At 37.1% G+C, this 19408-nt stretch overlaps 2 long non-coding RNA genes across 2 annotated transcripts; both read right to left on the reverse strand.

The window, feature by feature from the left end:
- Window positions 1-2860: 2860 nt before the first annotated feature.
- On the reverse strand, window positions 2861-11490 carry LOC139701576 (uncharacterized). The gene is made up of 3 exons (XR_011704123.1): window positions 11400-11490; window positions 7906-7975; window positions 2861-2877 (listed from the first exon to the last, which is right to left on the reverse strand). It is a non-coding gene; the product is annotated as an uncharacterized lncRNA (long non-coding RNA).
- Window positions 11491-14186: 2696 nt separating this feature from the next.
- Window positions 14187-18239, reverse strand: LOC139701575 (uncharacterized). Its single transcript, XR_011704122.1, has 2 exons — window positions 17527-18239; window positions 14187-15340 (listed from the first exon to the last, which is right to left on the reverse strand). It is a non-coding gene; the product is annotated as an uncharacterized lncRNA (long non-coding RNA).
- Between the last annotated feature and the right edge of the window lie 1169 nt (window positions 18240-19408).

Genomic DNA, 19408 nt, shown 5'->3' on the forward strand with positions numbered 1-19408 from the left:
ATTAGGGTAGGGCATCTAATCTGAGAAGTGGTCACCAAGACATAAGAAAACTTTATTAGGAGAAGAGCCTGTGAGAGAAAATGAGGAGGGAGTCAAAGGAGGCGGAGATCAAAGCCACAGAGAAGGCAGGAAAGTTGGGTAGAGGTCTCTGAAAATGCAACTCATTTCTAAGAAGAGTTCAGCAAGGCTGGTGGGGAGTCCTTGAGTGAACCTCATTAGTCAGTAGAATCCTGTGTCTCCCAGGTACAGACCTGCTCTGTATCATTGGCAGCAGCCTTGGAAGGCCAGCCAGAATGATGCAGGGATAGATTTCCGAGACCAGTTGCTAGGCCTCCAATAATTAGTCAGAGATCTAAGAGACACATAGTCATGGTCACCTTGAAAAACTGAAGAACATGCACACAAAAATATGTGATTCTTTGCAATAAATCATTTTAAACCCTCAACTTAGCATATAAACAAGGTCCTAAGGAGATACAGACATTTGGGAAGCAGAATGGGCCCTAGAATTCCCTATTTCAATCTCCTCCCTTTATAGATAGGAAGATGGCATTTCAAATAGTCCACCCCATAGAAAATGGTCCAGTGTCTTATTCAGCCTAGTCTAGTTCATATTCTGAGCATACTTGATTCTAGAACTTGAGTTACCCTGAGAAATGGCAAAGTCCATGGGGTAGAGAGATATTTAGAGTGAAGAATGAGCCTAAAATATTGCTATCACTATTTAGCCTGGGCCCAAATTTATCAGTGATAAAATACTCAGGCAGAAGTCAAATGAAAACCCCATCCTCCATTTCTTAGAGACATACAAAATATCAGACCACAGCTGGGTGTTAAGAGTTTATCTAGACTGAACCTTTCAATTTACCAGAAAAAGCTGTGAAGCTAAAGAAACAACGAAGTAGCATTTATTAAGCATCCACTCCCTGAAGTAGTACTACCAGCAGTGTCAAGATTCCACCAGTGCTGGGAGGCATAGTAGCAGAAGGAAGTCTAAAGGGTTAAAGGGTTACTGTAGTTGTCCATATAATGATAGCAGGAATAGACATGAGAGGGGAAACTTACCACTTGGTCAAGCAAGAAAGCATAGAATCCAGGAACTGCAAAGGTAGACAGAGGTATTTCTAGACTGAAGGAGTCAGAGAAAGAGAAAGCCTTTCACTAAGCAGGTCAGCAAGGACAGGTGAGGATAGAAGTTGAAGAGAGCAGAGAAGCCAATGAGCAAAACTGGACTTGTACAGGTTGAGATGCTGTGGGGACATTCTCGTGCAGCCATCCAGCCAGGGGGTGAACATTCCAGTCTGCATCTCATTAGTAGGGACAAGGATAGATGAAGTCTGATGAATACCTGAGAGGGATCACTGAAGACTGCCCCAAACTAGACCAGTAAAGCAAGAGTCACATTGCAGAGCTGGGAGTGAGAAGATTGAAAAAGTGGAGTCCAGCCATGAAGGGAGGGAGAAGTGGGACAGTGGAATAACCATTTGAGGGGTGAAGGATGTAACTGGCTAACACTGGGCTTTTGTGAACCAATTTTGCTGTTGTCAGGTCCTTGGATACTTGACCCTCATTTCTACACCCGCTCTCATTCCTGATACTTAAATCTGCCTAATCTGGTCTCCAGGAAACTGCATCCTGTAGAATTCAACGCACTAAGGATTAAACAGGATTTTGTAAGCAAGCCTCAGCACAACTATTTGTAATAACTTGCTGTAAAAGGATGCTATCAGAAGCCAAACGACTCAGGATGTGGTCTCTTTCTGCCTCTATTCACAAAGACTTCATTTATGTCTTTTCTGAACCATTGCCTTAGAGGAAAAAAAGGGATTGTAGTTAAAAGGTATGTGTATGGCAAAGAATATTTTCTAATTTCTTAATAAATGAACCTATAAGCATAATCATATCTTGGAACTCTCCTTCTCTCTTACACACACACACACACAAACACACACACACACAGAGATGTTATGGAAAGTCATATGAGGTTTTTCTAGCTCTGGGATAATCATTATGAGTAGCAATAATACAGTTTTCAAAATATTTTTGTGTTGGCTTTGTAGCAAATCTTAACTGTAAAGATGTTAAGCAGTAACCATTATATTACAAATAAAATCTACACCTGTCTCTGTCTAAAATGATACAGTTTATTATTGTTGTTGTTGCTATAAGAGAAAAGCAACCCTATAGGTATAACCCTTCACAAAAGAAAAATATCATGCTGGCAACTCATTATTTCAGGTTGTTATTATGTTAGGTGATAGCTTCTAGGTGTGAGGCACATACCTATAATGATCACATTAAGGCAGAACCTCATTAATAATAGATGAGATCTGATTATATCCATTCCTGATGTTACTTTAATAACCTGTGGCATTTTTGCAACAAAAATAATAATTTAAACCTTTTTGCTTTACAAAAAAAAATTATTCTTGGCACATCTTAGTACCAAGCTGGAGAAAATAGGCTGCTTTTGAATCAAGGAGCAGTCCCCGACTTGAATTCTTTCTGGTGCCTTTTAATAGAAAGAATTGACATTTCACAGAAATAATAATAATTTTAGACTGAATTTCTGGCATCTTAGAGATGTTGAGAGAAGGGACCTGATGGTTTTTCATTGTTGGGTACAGTGATTTTGGTTTTTTAATAGGATACCATCAACTTGTGTATTCATACCAGACCCAAATACCTTGAATTCCCTGAGTGTGGTGGGTCCTGTGCAGATTCATCTGTAAGAACGGAAAGAATCTCCTATATAAAGCAGTTGGCTTGCTATTGCTCAGTATTAGGAACTTTTGTTGCTGCTTTTCCTTTCCTGGTTTTGGTTGAATGTTCCACCTCTTCTATAAGCATGAGGAAGGCTGAATGATGTCCACTCCACTTCAAAAAAAAAAAAAAAGAACTCCATGAATTACCTTAATATGGCAAATGAAATTTGCAGATGTTTTCTAGGGATGCTGAAATGGGGAGATTCTGTCATGTAACTGGGTGAGTCTGGTATAATTACAAGGGCTCTTATAAGGGAAGAAGATGGTGTGATGACAGAAGCAAAGACTAGGATAAAGATGGAGGAAGGAGGAAGAAGCCAAGGAATATAGGCAGCCACTGGAAGCCAGAAAAAACAAAGAAACAGATTCTCCATCCAAGGCCTGCAGAAATTAGCAGAGCTGCCACACTTTGATTTTAGTCCCATAATAATCATTTCAAACTTCTGACCTGTAATTTACAAGAGAGTAAATTAGTATTGTTTTTAGCCACCAAGCCATTTGTGGTAATTTGTTATAGCAACAAATGGAAACTAATACTAATATACCCTGGGTTTTTCTGTTTGTTTCCTTGATTCCTCTTTTGAGAGAAAAGATTGTATAAATGAGAGGAAAAGAAAAAGAAATTCCAACAGATATCATTTTAATCTATGTGAGCTTGAATCAAGAAATCATAAAAACAATGGAAATCATAATTTTCCTATTGAAGATAGTTTGTGAAGGGTTATGGAAAATAACATCCCCAAGACAACCTCAAAAAGAACAGAAGGTCAGTGTGGCCCAGGAGGGGAGGGGAAATAAACATTAAACCTCTCCTAGTAAGTCTTCTTCCAGTAACAATGGGTCCTGAAGAGAAGAGGCCCTGTACGTTAACCTTCTCCCAGAGTCAATTAGTTCTGGAAGGAGGAAACAGAAAATAGTGAAACTCTGGGGAACAGTGAACCCCCAGGAAGAAGAAGAGCACTGGGTGGGATCTGAGTTTTCATCCCTCAGGATCTGAGCTCCTATCTCATCTCCTCCTGGTAACAATGAGTATCCAATTTTTTACAACTGCTTTCCTGAGTTAAATTTTTAACCTGCGCAACTAGTTTCCTGACTGTCTGATTGGCACATCCTTTGTCTCCAATGATTAAATCACCCTCATTGTACCCTACAAAACTCAAACCCCTTCTGTAACTGGTGGTCATTTTCTACCAGAAAGTGAGCCCCTCCGGTGCCTGATTGATTGGATCTATGAATAAATAAACGTCATCAGCGAATCTGTTGAGGTCTGCACCTGTCTAGGTTATTTGTGCTTATGATTTGCTTATTATAGAAAGTATAGAACAGGAAAAAAGAAGAAACAGCTACCATTGACATTCTGCTATTTTTCCATCCAGTCTCTTTGTGTGTTTTTTGTAGACTTGAGTATGCCAGGGTGTGGGAAATAATCACGCACAACAGGTATTTGTTGCCATTCCATAGATGAGGAATTTGAGGTTCACAAAAGTTAAAGCAATTTTACCTGGTCATATTGCTCATGAAGAACAGAGCCAGGTTTCCCTTTTAACCACAACAAATGAAGTCATTGGGTGGTAATTAAACTGTGAGGGGGAAGATCCATTAATTTTGATGTAGGCTTTAAGATCCTACTGCCAGAGATAACCCAAAGAAGCAGAAGCTTTTGAATAAAGTGCCAACAAGAAGGGCCCATCTTTTTTTCCTCAAGTTGACTCTAGTATTAACAGCCTGGTGAGGTTGCGGGGACAGTAGGTAGCTGTATGAGATGAAGACATTATACGTTAAAATCCCCTTTGGTCTCATCAGCAGAACTACTTCATCACTAGAGCCAAAGGGAGGTAGGATTCTTTTTTTTTTTTAAGCTTCATGGAATCCTCCAGATAAGTTCTCATGGTGCTTATGTAAGAGGTGAAGCATCAAACAATACTACATTACTCTATTTTCTTCCATTTAAATGTACTTTATTATTATTATTTTCTTTTCAAAGAAAAATTGGAAGAGGGGAGGATGGCAGGATGCAAGGAGGGAGGGGAGTTTGTCAAGCCCTCTGCAATGGTAAAGGTTGATTAACACGCTCTCACGATTTTGCATATTGGTTAGTCTATAGGCTTCTTTTCTATTATTATTCATTAAACATTTCTATTTGCATCAAACAGTTGGGAATTGCTTGCATTTAACAGTTTAATGCCTGTGTAGTCAGTGACGTAGAGAAATTAATGTAAATGAAAATAAATTGAGTATTATGCCCAGTAGGAAAGCACCCCAGCCTGTATCCCTCATCTAATTCACTGCCTAAGCCAGAATACAGAACTTCCTAATGCACTGTAATTTCCTCATTGTAAGGTGCAAAATACAGCTTCCATTAATGGTCAATTTGAAGGATGTTTCATAAAAAACATCCACATCCTGTGAGCTACTTGGGAAGCTAGTGTCCTCTATATGGATTCTGGCTGGAACATTCATCCTAAAAGCAATTTGGGGAGAGAGACAATAGGCAATAAAGCTAAATCATTCAAGAGACATCAGAGGGCTCTCCTCTGCGCCTGGGTGGTAGATCTGGGCTGTGGCCAAGACTGTTCTGTCTATTTAGAGTGACTTCTCCCTCCTTCAAGGTCATTCTCCCAGTAAAGCAGAAAAGGAAATGGGGTTGAAATTGAAATGAGATCTCTGAACCCTGTACACAGAAAGTCCAAAGCTTCTGTGCTTCTCACATTTCTCTTTTTATGTCACAGTCTTATTCCTCATATTTCCATGGTGGGGGTTCTGGCTGTTTCAGGGAACATGAAAGGATTTGCTTATGTTTATGTTAGGACCCATCAGTTCAGAGGAAAAATGGATACAGAAAAGACTGGAAGGAAAATTATTGTCTCCAAGTTATAGATAACTATGAAAAGTATATTATTATACATTCTTCTGTATTAGCCTAATTTTCCCCAATAAACATCTATCATTTTTATAATTAGAAAAACATTTAATAAAATATATTCTATCTTGAATCACTTTTGCTCTACTTGAAACAAGAAGATTTTTGACTAACTGGTCACTCACTCACACCTTTCACCAAAATTTATTAAGTACCTACTGGACCCAATTCTCTGTTAGTGCTAGGAATACATAGATAAATAGGACTTTGTCCTTACCTCAAAGAGACATTTGATCAAAATATAAACAAACTTATTTTCTTCCGATAATTTATTTTGCATTTTATTCTATGCTAGATACTTGCCATTTTCATGCTTTACCTCCTTTCTTCATCTGTAAAATGGAAATAATATGAGAGTGGCTATGAAGGTTTACCTTTGGAGCACAGAGATAAAAAATGTAACATGTGCAGGGAAACATTAGTGCCAGAGAAGTTGTGGTTCAAGGCAAGCGACTCACCAGAGAAGAAAATTCAACCAAGAGATTTTATTGTGGGGCTGCCCGAAGGGTAAGAAAAGGAGAGGAAGAGAGCCACAGCAGCGTGAGCCAGCAAGCTTCAGCTTAAGAAGGGTTGCTTTGATGACGTGGCGGGTGCTGATTGGCAGGGTGACTCAGGAACCAGCGAGTGAACACTGTGTCCTGTGAGGATTGGTCAAGAAAACTTTTGACTTTGGCGTCCTGTCCTTCAGCTTGGCACCCATCATATAACGTGATGTTCTTCTCCAGAGCCGGAAACTTAACTTCAGCAGGAGAAAACAGATGGGGGAAATAAAACCAAAAGGCAAGGTCTCCCACACACCCAACATGTGGAGTATCTGTTCTCAGAGGTGCTAAGCCCATCAATAAGACCCACCCATCTTGGATTGTGCTGACATTTTCCTATTTTAATTGTGAGGTTGACTTTGAGAGTTCTCTCACGACCATGATTTTCCAGAATGTAAGTTGGATGACACTGAGGAAATTTTCTTAAGTGACCAATTAGACAACATGTCACTTTAATGTGAAATAATTGAGTTCTAGAAAGTTTCTCATGTACAGGAGTCTATAATATTAAAAAAAAAAAAAAAAAAAAGCAACTTCCACCCACGAACCTCATTCCCCTAATACCTAGGACCCACTGGACCTAATGGATAAATATATCCCTTTTATTTTTCAACTCAGCCAATCTACCATGGCCTTGAGCAGAACCCATAAATCCACCTATAATTTATTAAAGACTTTCAGGGCACTCTATTCAACCAGTCCACACAGACAGCATGCTTTGTTTAAAAAAAATGATCCCATCACCAAAAATGAGAAAATACAACTCAGGGCCACAATAGGTTTTGAGTGACTGCATTTAAATGTTTATGAACTGGAATCCCAAGTATGTCTTGGTACTGACAGGAGAACAGATCTGCATTTAGCCACAATTGATGGAATGCGTATCCAGGGACAGTTATCAAGAGACCACTGAACATAATTTCATCTACAAATTTCCCTGCATTGGAGGACCTGCAACTTCTAGGGTAAAATTAAAACTAATACACACTCAGATTTTCTGTATAATTTTAATTTTTTATTAGCTCTTGCTCTTTTTTGCATCTTGAGTCCTTTTATGAAGAAATGCTTCATGAGAACACCACTTGGGAACAACCCTAGCATTAATATGTTGTTTTCCACTCTGTGTATATTTTTACCCAGGGTCCAGTAGAGGAAAGAGAAGTAATACATAGATTTCTTTACAGGGAGTAGGAAGAGTGAATCACTAAGAATGCACAACTCCAACATCAGAAAAATCTCCGGGGTCTGGATAAGTAAGAAGAGTGGCTAATATGGCTTGGATACATCTCCCAGATTTATGTATTGGAAATTTAATACCCATTGCAAAAGTGTTGAGAGGTGGGAACTTTAAGACCTCATATAAAGTCATGAGGGTTTTCCCTCATGAATGGATCAATGCTACCATTGCAGGAGTGGGTTAGTTTTCCCAGAAGTGGGTTCCAGATTAAAAAATAAAAATAAAAAACCAACATGAGGTCTGCCTTTTTTCCCTTCTTTCTTGTCCTCTAATTTTTTAATCTCCCACCATGTGAGGACACAGTAGGAAGACTCTCACCAAATGTTGGCACCTTGATAAGGGACTTCCCAGCTTCCAGGACTGTGAAGAATAAATTTCTTTTCTTTTTCAAATTACCTAATCTGGGGGCTGGGGATGTGGCTCAAGCGGTAGCGCGCTCACCTGGCATGCATGCGGCCCGGGTTCGATCCTCAGCACCACGTACAAACAAAGATGTTGTGTCCGCCGATAACTAAAAAAAAATAAATATTAAAATTCTCTCTCTCTCTCTCTCTCTCTCTCTCTCTCTCCCCCGCCCCCCTCTCTCTTTAAAAAAAAAAAATTACCTAATCTGTGATATTGTATTACAGCAACACCAAATGTCTAAGACAGTGGCTAAACAAGACCAAGAAAATTTTGAGCCTTCAATGGACTTGGTATCTTCCAACATTTTCTAGACTGCCAATGACAAAACTAGAAAGGCCCCCTAGATTCCAAATGGACATGTTATATTCTAGGCAATTTGTTAGACAATATCACTTCTATTATTGCCACATGCAAAGGGCTCAGACTTTAAAGGAAGGAGACTTAGCTATCTTTTGTAGTCAGAGAATGTGACAGAACCTAAAAAGGTGACTTCTAGTATTGTGAGACCAAGTGTTAGAGGTCAGTTGGCCAATCGTGTGAAAAGAACTAGCTGCTACTTGAGAGCTATCACGAATGTTCAGAAGTATTTCCAGTGGCTATGAAAATAGAAAGAGAAGAAGAGCAAGTACAAGTCCTAGGAGAACTTCGAAGGTGACAAATATGCTAAGGTCATCTCCTGGGATGCCTGAACAGTGTGATATCTGTTACTTTGAAATAGACCATGATCCTCAGTAGGACAAACCCAGAAGCTGAACTTTGTCAGGATCCTGAGAATGAATCCATATCTTGCAGTAAATAAGTTGAAGAAACTAATGTGTAGAATCAGAATACCAACATATTTTTTCATTTGGTACTGAGAAAATAGTACCAAAAAGGCTAGAATACATAAAGTCAACTTTACCATTGTTTTATGACCCTTTACACGGATTTGTGTACTTAAAAATAAGTAATAGAAAACCAACTCAATTTTCATTAAATAATTTTTAAATTATTAACTTATATAACTTAAAAAAAATCTGTAGTATGGAGTTCTTCAGACAAGACTTGATCCAACACCTTAAGGCTATCACCAAGAATTATATTTCTGCCCATATATCAGTTCTATATTCCATTATATTAGTACCCTGCTAGTACAACTGCTCATGGCTATATAATGGCTGTTAGCAACAGTAAGATGATATTCATTTTTTCTATTCAATTTTGGTAAAAGAAGGAAGGCTTCTTTCTGCCCTACCATCAAATAAAGATTCTAACCTTCACCTTGATTGGACTAACTTAGAAAAGAATCTGTCCAGTGAACTAATCTCTTAGTCAGAGGGTTGATTTAGGGTTTGATCACTCACTATCTGTGAATCAATCACGGTGACAAAGAGTATGGGTTTATGGCTTATCTCTGAAGTTTAGGGATGGCAGTATCCCCAAAACTGCAATACAATGCTATATAGTATAAACAGGATGCTCAGGAGACAACTAGTTGTACATATGTTAGGGAGCCATACCACAATCAGAAGGTTGATTTGTGAAAATGGAATCAGAAGAAAGAAAGCCGGACACACAAAATGTATAATGACTTCAAGATAAATAAGAGATGCACCTAACTCTCTACATGGGTGTCCTTGCTAAGGGTACTAGAAAGTCCACTAACTTCTGCTTTATCAATGTGCCTGATAATGAAATGAAGAAAAGACAAATACTGTATAATTCCACTTATAGGAGGAACATAGAATAGTCAAATTTATACATATAGACAGAAAGTAGAATGGTAACTGCCAGAAGGTATGGCAGGGAGCAGAAGGAATTGTTATTTAATGGGTTAGAGTTTCAGTTTTGCAAGATGAAAAGAGTTTGGATTTGAATATTGATGATGGTTACACAACGATATGAAAGTACTGAAGACTACCAAACTAACTCTCCACTTAAAAATGGTAAAGAACGTTGTGTATGTCTTACCACAGTTTAAAAAATGAATGAATGGGTGTGTTATGGGCAAAACTTACAGACCTTTTAATTGAATTTAGGAATCTGTAAAGTGTTGCACATTTGTTTTAAATTTGAAAGAGCAATAATTGCTGCAAAAGTGATAAGGTCAAACACAACAATGACACACAAAGAAAACATGTCAACATTTGTGCTCAAGGAATTCCCCTAATATCTTACCATCCCCTGGTTAAAGCTGGAGATGTCAGAATTAAACCTGCATAACTGGAGACCATTTAAATTATGCTGCAGGAGACAGAGCTCCAATGTCCTGCAACTTCAGGTATTTATAGCTGGGAGATGACAGAGATCACCTGACCCAGCTGCTTTGAAAATGAGCAAGGCCTTGCCAGAATGAAAAAAAAAAAAAAAAACAACTTTGTTCTCAGGGCCAGTCTTCTGGGAAGTTTGCATATCAGCATTGGAGCCAAACAGTAGAACTCCAGGCTCTCTCTGCAGGATCAGCTTATTACAAGACTACTGGAGCAGAAATTGCTGGAGGCATCTGGTAGAGAAACTGGCTTGCCCCTCCTCACCATCCCATATCCAGGTGCTTAGAGGAAGCCCCCATGTGCTAACCAAAACATGCACCATATTTAAAAAAAAAAAAAAAAAAAACATAGTATGACAGAGAAAAAGACATCATTGGTAGCTGAAGTAGCACTTCCAAGGCCTGGGAAAAGAACTGTTGGCAATAGAACAAGCCAAGGGTGAAGGAAGTTTACAGTAAGTGTGAGTGCCTGGTGGGGTATAAAAGCCATGCAAAACTGTAACCGGGCTGTGGTTCTCTCAGCATGAGGAATGTTGCTCCATAGAGCTCTTTATTACATTTACTTTGATTTCTTTACTATGTGGGTACTGCATATCTGATAACCAAACTCTAAAACTCCATGTGGCCACTCAGCTAAAGTGGCTGAAGTACAGTTATGGATATTCCCACAAAAGAGTAGTTCTAACACTTATAACTAAAGTATAAATATTTCACTTACTTCTTAATAATTCTTATAAATTAAATGCCATCATCTTCCCTTGAATTACCATTTTTTACAGGAGGGAGTAAGTCCTTCAGAGGAATACAAAATACAACCCGGTGATGAATTAGTGTTTTATGTTTTATCGTGAGTGCAATACTTAACACACATTTTTTTTTAACAATGGTTTGTATTATTTCTGGTAGCAAAGTAACCTCAGTGTTTTGAGGTTTAATAAGTGTAGGACATGGTGTAAAATTCTTTATATACATCAGTTCCTCCAACTCTTAAAATACAGATCAGTGCCATCGTTACCAGTTTACAGATGAAGATATCAAAGTTCCAAGTATTTAGTAACTTGCCCAGGATCACATAATTAAGTAAGAGTAGAGTGTGATTCAAACTGAAATCTGTCAGAGCCAAAACAAAAACTAAAAAAAGCTCCTATTCTTAATCATCATCATGGTTAAACAAAACTGTTTATTTATTGGACCAATGAAGCCTTGGTGAGTTTTCTACGAGAACACTTCTCTAGGGGAATCTAGACAAAGTTGGATGCTGGAAAATGCATAGACTGTTTACCTTTTGGGTGAAATAGATGCCAAAACTTTCATCAGGAGAGGAAATGGAAACTGTATTTCTAATTCATGAGTCCCCATGTTTCCAACCTGAGCTTTTGAAGCCTCCTTCTAATCAATATTACCTGTATAACACAGAATTTAGGCAGAGGTTAACAGGCCTGGATTCAAATTTCAATTCTCCTTAGATCAAGTTACCTAATTCCCTGAGTCTCAGTTTTCTTATCCATAAAAATAAGCATTATAATAAGGTAAGGTTATTAGTTCTTATTTGAAGAAACTTCTCTGGGGGTTAATGATGTTGAATATGCTTGTCAGTGGTATACCTTCATTGGCAAATTTTTCATGTTTTACCCATTTTTAAAAATTGGATTGTTGGTCTTCTTAATGTTGAGTTTTGAGAATTTTTAATGTAAAATGAAACCTATTTGTACATGAATGTTCATAGCAGTTTTACTGGTAATACCCCCAAACTAGAAATAACCCAAATAACTATCAAAAACTAAATGGAGAAACGAATTGTAGTATATCCACATAATAGAATATTATTCATCCATAAAAAGGAATGAAGTATAGATACATGCTACAACATGGATGAATCTCAAAACAATTCCAGTGAGTACAAAAAGACAAAAAAAGTGCATGGTATATGATTCTATTTATACAAAATTCTAGAAAATTCAAACTAATGTACAATGACAGAAGCAGATCAGTAGATGCCTACAACAGGTAGAGGGGTATGAATGGTTAAGAGAAGAGAAATACAAAAGGGCACAAGGAAACATTCAGGTATGATGGATATATTCATTGTCTTCATCATGGAGATAGTTTCCTGGGTGTATATACACATGCTCAAATGTACCAAATGATACTCTTTAAATATATGCAGCTTATTGTATATCAATTACATCTCATTAAAGCCTGTTAAATTTAATAGCACCCAAGATTCACCTTTGCCCTGTGAATTGTTCCTGATGCAGAGGAGGGGTACTGTGTTAGTCAGCTTTTTGTCTCTGTGACTAAAATATTCAACAAGAATAACTTCAAGGAGGAAAAGTTTATTCTGACTCGTGGTTTAGAGTTCAGTCCATTGTCGGCCAACTGCATAGCTCTGGGCTTGAGGTGAGGATATATATCATGGCATAAGGGCATGGCAGAGGAGAACTGCTCACCTCATGATAGTCAGGAAGCAGAAAGAGAGCATGGAGCCAGGGACAAAATATATAATCGCCAAGGCACAACCTCAGTGATTCACTTCCTCTAGCCACACCCCACCTGTCTACAGTTCCCACCCAGTAATTCATTCAAACTATGAATCCATCAAATGGATTAATCCACCAATTCAGTTGCAGCTCTCATAATCTAATCATTCTCACTCCTATATTAATACTGGAACTTTTAGAGTCACCTCATAACCAAACCATAGCAGATCCCCAGTAGCCATGCTTGTACTACATGCCCCTGCCTCCCTGACCAGAGCTGATGCACCTGATGGAAGATCACTAAAGATGAGAAACAAAGTTGTTAATGTTCTAAAGATCCATTATGTTCTGCTTCTAAGATCCTGGAGTTGCTCTGGCTTGGTCCATCCAAAGACCTGTTGTTTTAATTTTTAGATGTCAGGATCTCAGTGTTCAGTCAATATAGTCTACCCAGAGTTGGTTTATGCTGACAGAAACCTTGGGGGTGGGGGACATGAAATTAACATTTAATTCATTTTACTGATATATTATTGTGCTTTATATAACACATGGCCATATCCCTATTCAAAATAGAATGTTTAACCAGCAAGGTGAGTCATTCATCCATACCTTCATTTAATAAAATTTTATCCAATGGTGACTTATGTGCCAGGCACTGTACATTTTAACATCTCACTCAAATTGTACAACAGCCTATATAATGATCTCGTGTTCACAGGTGAAAAGGCTCAGGTTCAGGAGTTCAATAACTCACTTAAAGTCAAAGAGTTCCTAGTAGGTACTATATCCAGGATTTGAGACCAGGTCTGTCTAACTCCAGAAGCCAAACTTTTCTCACTATCCAAATTCTGTTCCCCAGTAGTAGTAAGCCCTCACAATAGACAGAGAGTTCCTAATGTCCAGGCATTGTGGCTTGTGGCTTTGAGATCCAAGGATCCCATGATGTTTCCTTCAATCAGCCTCAAGACTAACAAGTGTCAGCTTACTGCAGCACAAGGGTGTGGCCTTACAGGGCTCCCCCTGGAAACAGCTGAATTATTTATTCTGGAGGGCAAAGACAAGTGGGATCTTCCCCCGCATGTTGATATCTGCTAACTAGTAATCAAAATTACTATTGAGTGACAAAGGGCAAGCAAAATTCTGAAACTAAAAATCGTCAACCAAAATCACAGGAAAGGCCCAAGCAATGCCACCCTGAGACATGAGTCAAAAGATAATGGGGCTATAATATTCTTCCCAAGAATTCATTGGAACTTGGAACACTTATGAAAATCTTAGGCTTAAAGCTGTACTTTTTCATGGCTGCACCACCAATAATTTCAATTGCACTGGCTCAGGTTAAAGCCAGAAACTTCACAATGCTTTCTTTTCCTCAGGGAAGTAAGTCTAATTGAGCAGGAGGAGATTTTCACTTGCATTTTTTAGAGATTTCAGTATAGTTTAAAAGTATTACTCTTGAATTAAAAAAAAAATAAAATAAAAAGAGTGGAGAATCCTTTGGTCTTTACATAACATGGTCTTCCTTGTGATCTACCTGTAGAAATATGAAAAGCGCCCAAAGCTCAAATGCGTTGAAAATCATCACAGTGTCATTTTTTTAGTTAATTTATTTATTTTAATTAGGTATACATAACAGCAGAATGCATTTTGATTCATTGTACATAATTGTGGCACAACTTTTCATTTCTCCGGTTGTACATGATGCAGCGTCACACCATATGTGCAGTCATACATGTACCTAGGGTAATGATGTCCACCTCATTCCACCATTTTTCCTGCCCCCATACTCCCTCCCCACCTCTCCCTCCCCTTTGCACAGTGACATTTGTAAGAGGAAAAAAAAAAATTACAACCACTATTCAAAAATCTGCTAATGTTAACCAATAGTACATTCACATGATAAAAATTATGCACACATTAAAATGTTTTCAAACACTAAAATGATATAGGTAATATGATTTGCTAAATGATAAATGCAATCCAATCCTAAAATGTGTGTGGTATATGTTAAATTGAAGCACTGAGAAAAGAATGTACATAAATATTAATAGCAGTATTGTCTGAGCATGGGTAAAATATTTTCCCTCTTATTTTTATATTTTATCAATTATTAAGATACATATATGGGGCTGGGGTTGTGGCTCAGCAGTAGAGTGTTTGCCTAGCACATGAGAGGCCCTGGGTTCGATCCTCAGCACTACATAAAAATAAATAAAATAAAGATATTGGAAAAAAAAGACACATACAAGCTAAATGTAATGTGGTACCCCCAATTAGATCCTAGAAGAGAAAAATGATATTAGTAAAAAACCTTGTAAAATCAGAATAAAGTCTGTAGCTTAGTTATTAGTAATATACCAATGGTACTATCTTAGTTTTGATAAACAAATATGCCATGCTTATGTGAGATATAACATTAGGGGAGGTTGAGTGAAGGATATGTGGGAACTCTCTATGCTATCACTGCAACTTTTCTATAAATATAAAATTTTCTTAAAATACATATATGGTGAGCCATGGTAGGAACCATAGAAGAAAAGCTGTTCTTTATTTTTTGGATTTGCATAATCTAGCATATATAAATACAACTTTACTTCCCAGATGAATCTTGTTCTTCTACCTAGATTGTAACTTCTATGGCTTAGAGATGTCTCCTGATAGCACATAAACTTGGGCCAGGCAAGGCTATCCAAGCAAGACTGACAGTCTCAATGATGGTTGGCTTATCTTGGCAAAGAAGACACTAAAAAAGACATCAAAAGATTCACTGTTAGGTTACTCTTCTTCTTTTTTTTTTTTTGCAAATTTTATTCCAGTGTTACACAACTAACATCAAATGTTCTAAAAATGCTGGGACTGCAGGCAAATCTCACATGCTGACAGTAACATGATAATGTTAATTCAACACTGCTTCTTTCACCCAGCCAATAGGAGCCAAAGGACTGTAGTTACATTGAGCAGCCATAACCAATGGTGGAAATGAGATCTTTCATAGAAGTAAGCTTGTCTTCTTTCTATCATTAAAACAGGACTTGATTTAACTATGTAATTTACATAATTATGTAGTTGCCCACATATCACTATTCTATTTCATTATTTTAAAAAACCTTGTTTTATGTAGAGTAATCATTTATCTCCCAAGAAACTATGAGCTAGAATGGAAACTCAGTTCACCTTTAGTTTTAAGAGTGAGTTGTATTGGTCTAAAACTTTAGTTCTTTTTTTTTTATTATTGGTTGTTAAGACAATACAATGATCTTGACATATCATACATTTGATTCAAATGGGGTATGAATTCTTATTTTTCCATGTGTACAGATTGCAGGATCACATTGGTATACAGCCACATTTATACATACAGCAATACTAGTGTCTGTTGTATTCTGCTGCCCTTCCTATCCCCCCCTCCCCTCCCCTCCCATCACCTCTATCTGATCTACTGTGACACATTTACTCTTCTTCTTTTGCCAGAACTTACAAGTGCATTTTAAATAAACAATAGAAAATATTAACAAATTTATTGGTTTGGGCTATATGAAATTGCATTTTGAGACTAAAGATGCTAATATTTACATTTTATATGGCTCAGCTTATTTAATAAGCATTTTATGTTAATCATTGAGAGGGTTTGCAAGTCAACACCTATCAAGTATCAGAATAGGCTTTATTGTAAATATTATTTTCATGAGTTCCTCTCCTATAGGGTTGCCACTTTTTGCTCTTAACTATATGCATTTTCTTCTTTCCCAAAAGTTACATAAATAATAAAATTTTCCCCAGAGGTTTGAGACCAACTTCTGAAACACCAATTCAAAAATTATGTGTCATGACACACTGACGTGTACTGACTAGTTGCGAAGTATATAGCAGGTAATTTACTACTACTAAAAAAGAGCCCTAAAATTTGTAATTGGTTTGTCTTTTGCCTTTTGATACACACTTGAATAGATTCAAGACAATTTCTGTAAAGACTTAAACTCACTCACTTACATCCCAATGTGATTTCTGGAATTGGGAGGAAAGAGGTGAGTCTCAGTCTGGGCTCTGGGAATCACAAACCACCCTGGGTGTGTTCAGATGGCACATGTTAACAGCACCAGTCTGTGTGCACCTGCAGACAAAGGGAGGCTGAGAGCTGCTATTACAAAAGCTGGACAACTGCTGTGAGTTCCCAATTCAGAACACAAGGGTCTCTTCATTCAACCACCACAGGCAGGAGAAGTTTATTTGAAAGGGAATGCAACCTAACAGCTGTAAGAATATCTCTTGGGCTTATGGCTACATTCCTTCAAAAGCAGCACTGTAAAAATCAGTAGTTTTTAAAATGTTTATTTTTTTGAAATGCATTCTTACAATTTACTTATTTATCTAATGATTTTTTTTTTTCCTGAGTGCTTGCTACATGCCAATAACTACACCACTACTCCAATTACTAATATAGATTCTGTCCCTGGGCACAAGAAATTTTGTTGTTGTGACAGACAAGTTAGATGAACACCAAAATAGAATTGTAGAGTGTAAAGTGTCATGAAATAAACAGAGCAGTGTGTGAGAAGGAACCTACTTAGATAAGAAGGTCAGGGAAGGATTCTCTGAGGGAGTCACATTTAAGGGGAGACATACAGGATCAGAAGGGGACAACCATACACAGCACAAGAAGATGGCTAAATGATGCAGACGGAACAAACATACTTGAGTCTGGAAAATAAAAATGTGGAGCAGTTCCAATTTTCAGGACCATGTGGTTTTTCTTAAAATACTGAGCAACCCAAGTAATCTAGAGAAGGCATATCTCGGATTGACATAGAATTGGGAATTGGCAATTCAGCTGGTGTTATTCAGGGTCTAAGAGGTGGGGGAAAGGAAGGTATGTTGAGAAATATAAAAATGTAAATATTACTGCAAGAGATCAGAAAGACCAAATATTACCTAAGTAGTAGTCAGACTTTTTGTTTTTTTAATTCCTATGCTATCCTTGTAGAGATCTGCATATTTCTGATCCATCATGGAGACAGGGCAGCACTCAGAACTGTTGAGCAGATTTCACTAAAATCTGGAGATGTCTGAAATGGAAGTGAAAGTTCACATCATCAAGATTATATCATTTCTTAGAAGACAGCCATCATCTATATATCAACAAATGGAGCCTAAGGAAGCACTTTCTTTAGTACTTTTCTGAATCTATCCTTCCATTCAGGGAATATTGCAGAACCTGTGATCACTTGCCATGCCCTACACATTATCAACCATTAACATAAATCAAGCTTTTGCATTTGTAATTTATGTTTTAGCACTTAGAGAATACCTTGCTAGTTATTTTAAAGAGATAAATCAAATCAAAATTTTGTTAATAAAATATTAGAAATGTCACAAGACCTCTGATTTATTTAACAATGTCTAACATTCCTTGATCTCCATTTATTTTAAATTTTTAGGAAGAAAAATGGTTGCTGGATCATCCTGCTCTTATTTTTATTCCTTCATTTAGGAGATTATATCTCAGCTCCAAAACCATTTTTAATAATAAGACATGCAATTTTTAACTGTTGATATTTTTAAAAGAATAGACATGATTAAGATTAATTCATGCAGTTCCAGATAAGCTCGAATAACGGATTAGTCTGTATAGCACATCTGATTCATGTCTGATAGTCAAGCTTTTATTTTTTAACTTAATATATATTATATATATATATATATATATATATATATATATATATATATATATATATAATATTTATATAAATTTATTCCCTTATTTGCTTAAAAGCCCAAACCGCCTATGCAATAGAAAGAATTGAATATGGACTGAACATTGCTAGGGAGCCCATACGAACTGCTCAGCTTACAAATTGTATGTATTCACAGGGAAGGACTGGGCACAGCAATTTAACATAAGACAAAAGAAAATGGTGCCTCTGGGCTCTACAAAGCTTCTCTCCAAAAGTAGAGTGCCAGGAGAAGATAATTGAACACATGGAGGACATTGAAAGGAAAAGATAAAACCTGAATCAGCACCTGCAAGAGCAACATCCATACCAGGTCTCAAATAAGAGGCAGATTTACAATTTTTGGAGCCAACTTATTCATATTTTTTATCTAGAGAATCTGAGGGACAAAAGATTTATGACTCACCTTTGAAATAGTCACCAACCTTCTTCATTTACATTTAAATAATTTTTGTCCTCCCTGTATTGGTGGGTGTATATATATTGAATGCTGTTGAAAACTCAGGAAAAACAACCTAGCAGTACTCACCTTGCATTTTAGAAGGTACAGCAAAAGCATTTATAGTCTTATATCATATAATAGGGGCTTACCATTTTGAAGTTCTAGTATTTACCTATAACAGTATGAAGTGACAATGTTGAAAATGAAACTAAGATTTCTTATAAAATGAGAAATATTCCTTGATAGAAAGGCAATTCGAGTGAAAACTTAGTTTAATCTTTCCTAAGGTAAACATTTGCCATTCTTACTCAATGTTGATTAAGTTTAACAAACATCAATATTAGGGGAGAAACTTAAGTAGACTTACCAACTAGGTATCCATTTGATCTAGAAAAACCACAGGAACTTCAGTTCCATCATGTACAAGGTAAAAGTATTAAAGAGTCGGAGCTTGTCTAATAAACACTCCACTCTCTAAGAATTGCTGAACAAGAACGTTTAAAAGAAACTTTAAACTGCTGTAGTTTTTTTTTTTTTTTTATAAACTCAAGCCTAAAGCATTATCTTTATTTCAATTTTTCTTTTTTCCTTATTGCTCAAAACAAAAAGAAATAAGATGCTGTTCCAGCCTCTCATTTAC

Source organism: Marmota flaviventris, chromosome 13 (assembly GCF_047511675.1).
Source record: "Marmota flaviventris isolate mMarFla1 chromosome 13, mMarFla1.hap1, whole genome shotgun sequence".
NCBI lineage: Eukaryota > Metazoa > Chordata > Mammalia > Rodentia > Sciuridae > Marmota > Marmota flaviventris.